Source organism: Pinus tabuliformis, chromosome 1_2 (genome assembly GCF_031772625.1).
Source record: "Pinus tabuliformis cultivar Carrire ecotype Pingquan chromosome 1_2, CPIR1, whole genome shotgun sequence".
NCBI classification, from domain to species: Eukaryota; Viridiplantae; Streptophyta; class Pinopsida; order Pinales; family Pinaceae; genus Pinus; species Pinus tabuliformis.
Window position 1 is genome coordinate 254,491,113 of NC_142298.1, and position 2,750 is coordinate 254,493,862.

At 32.9% G+C, this 2,750-nt stretch overlaps 1 pseudogene; it reads right to left on the reverse strand.

Annotated features, from left to right (window-relative positions):
• Nucleotides 1-513: 513 nt before the first annotated feature.
• LOC149205330 (galactomannan galactosyltransferase 1-like) lies at nt 514-2,086 on the reverse strand (annotated as a pseudogene).
• Between the last annotated feature and the right edge of the window lie 664 nt (nt 2,087-2,750).

Genomic DNA, 2,750 nt, shown 5'->3' on the forward strand with positions numbered 1-2,750 from the left:
TAGTCCTAATTTATTTTCCCTCCTGATGTCACATAAAGAAAGATCATAATTATTTTCTGGAATGAGTAGAAATGGAGTAGAAATTAGGTGTTCCCATTTTGGGTTCCTTAAGTGCTTTTTGTGCACCTCCACACTTATCCCTTTTCTTGGCATCATCATATTTCATCCACTATTTTCATGTTTTAACAAATTTTGAAGAATGAGTTCTCACATTGCATAGCACCACATGGGAAATGCTCAACTAGAGGGATACCCTCAAAGGATGTAGTCATTTTGCAAAGGAACTTGTGGCCATGGGTTTAACTCTCATAAAAAAAAAGAAGAAAAACTCTACAAACCATTCATATGAATTCAAAAAGCTAAAAAATAAATTGTGGCCTCAAACTATTTGGTAAACCCCTATTTCCTTCTAAACTCTCATGTATTATCTATTTCTCATTCTGCAGAAGAAAATAACCATGAGTGGGGTTGGTATTGGTTGTTGGGTTGTAACACCATTTAATAAATAAATAGTTATTGATTATATGCGGTGAGATAGTAAATTCCTCTTGTTTTATAGTTTTCTTTGTTGTTGTAACAACATTTAGCATCTTCCTTTTTGTATTTGTGCTTCAAAATTGTACAAGAAGGTTTCCGCTTGAGGTGATTAGGAAAGTTTTCCCTTCTCTTGAATATGAGATAATAAAGTTGATGCCTTTGAAACCCATAAATTCTGAGCACCTGATCATCTACAAAATAAATATATCTCTCCATACCCTTCAAACAATATTCTATCTTGTATATGGGGTTATAATTCCCACTGCAAGACTGACACCTCGTGAAGTGAGTCATAAATGGCCTCCTCTTTCAAATCCCAGCCCAAATATCCTTCAAATAACACTGTCACTTCTTGCATACAATCTCACACTCTTCTAAGGATATATGTGCCTCAAATTTTTATGTTCGACTTCCATGGCCTCATATCTCTTACTTATATTGTCATAACTCACAACAATTCCCAACCAATATCCCTTAAAAAATATTCATTCTATACATAAATATTACCTACCCATTTCTCCTTCTCTTTGATCATAAGATAAATAAGAGAAAACTGGTCATGTGAATCAGTTACAGCTCTATCAAGCAACACATCAAATAAAATATTAGCAAAGGGATCATACAAAAGAATCTAAGGCCCCATCACATACTACCCCTCAATGAAATCCATGGACCATTCCTAGTTTCCCATAATAAAAATGGTTGCATTGATTCCCAACCAACTTATTTTCTTAGAAACATTTTTCTCCCATCCATGAACTATGAAATTTAAGTACTTTTCTTTATCCAATAGGTGATCAAATTCCATTTCTATGATCACAACATATTATTCCATCCACCATATCCATTCAGATATAGGGTGAGGCACCATGGATACCATAATCAAAGGAATCTTGGCTCAAAAGTAATCACCCTCTTATGAAGGAGAATTCTATTGTAAAACATGAATAAGCCATGGATCTTGTAGCAATGCTACTTTTTCTTGAAGCACTGTAAAAGGAGATGATCCCCAATTGGGATATTGCAGGGATGAGGGTGTGAGCGTATCAATACCAAGAGTACGAGGCCTCCCTCCTTCTATATAGTTCTTTATATGAGGATGGGATCTCAACCATCGTTGTATTTTGGTGTCCCAATTTTCTACAATATTCCCCACAATGTAACTAAATTTTGAATCAACATAAAAATTATTATAACTTTCCTCCCACTCATCCATTGACCGTTAGAAGGATTCCTCTTCTTTTCCATTAATTTCATGTTTATTGGTTTTATTTTGTTGAATAGCACAAGTCACATTTTTATTTCATTGAAGAGGAAAAGTCACATTGGTATCATAAAACCTATGGATCTTCAAATTCCATTGTGTAGGATATTCATGTGCTTCAATTGTGAGGGATATATAGTCATTTCTAGAAGAGAAAATTCTCCATAAAATCCAACATAGTACAAAAGCAACAATGAAAATTTCCTGAAAGAAAAATCCATCAAAACAGTTCTTCTTCTATACCATTTTGACAGACATAATTTCAAACTATGAAGCGTTTACCATGAACCAATAACTCTATAATATATTTTGCTTCACATATGCCACAACCCATCTACTCATCTATTCTAGTTTGTAATATACATGAATATATTGATGGGATTAATCCATGGTGTCATGATTATTCTTGTTGTTAATTAATAATATCAATAACAAACATATTGGTGATGGGATGTCTGAAAAAATTATGGAAGTTCTCAGATGCATCTATTTTGTACATATCTCTCTTGGATAGATTCTCTATTCTTAGAACTTAATTCTAAGGATTTAGATCCAGGTTCCACATATCCATTCTTTTTATATTTATATTTGACCTTTCAGAGTTGAAATCAAAATACATATGGCCAACTTATCAATTTTGAGTAAATACTTTTGTGCTAACTTCAACTTGTCCTATAACTACTTATTACCATCCTCCAAAACAAAACATACTTGTAGGACTTCATATTCTCAAAAACATAAGACATCGACTTGAAACTATCCATAAAAAGGCTAAGAGGAACAAAATAGATAAAAAAACAGCAAAGAGACTTAACATACTCTAACAAGAGGATGTATGAGCTTAAAATATACCTTTATTAACTGCATTTCATCATTTATGCCATCATTGGCCATTCATTATATCTTATACATTCAACTATTTTCTATATAAAGTTGGGAGACTTTAAAC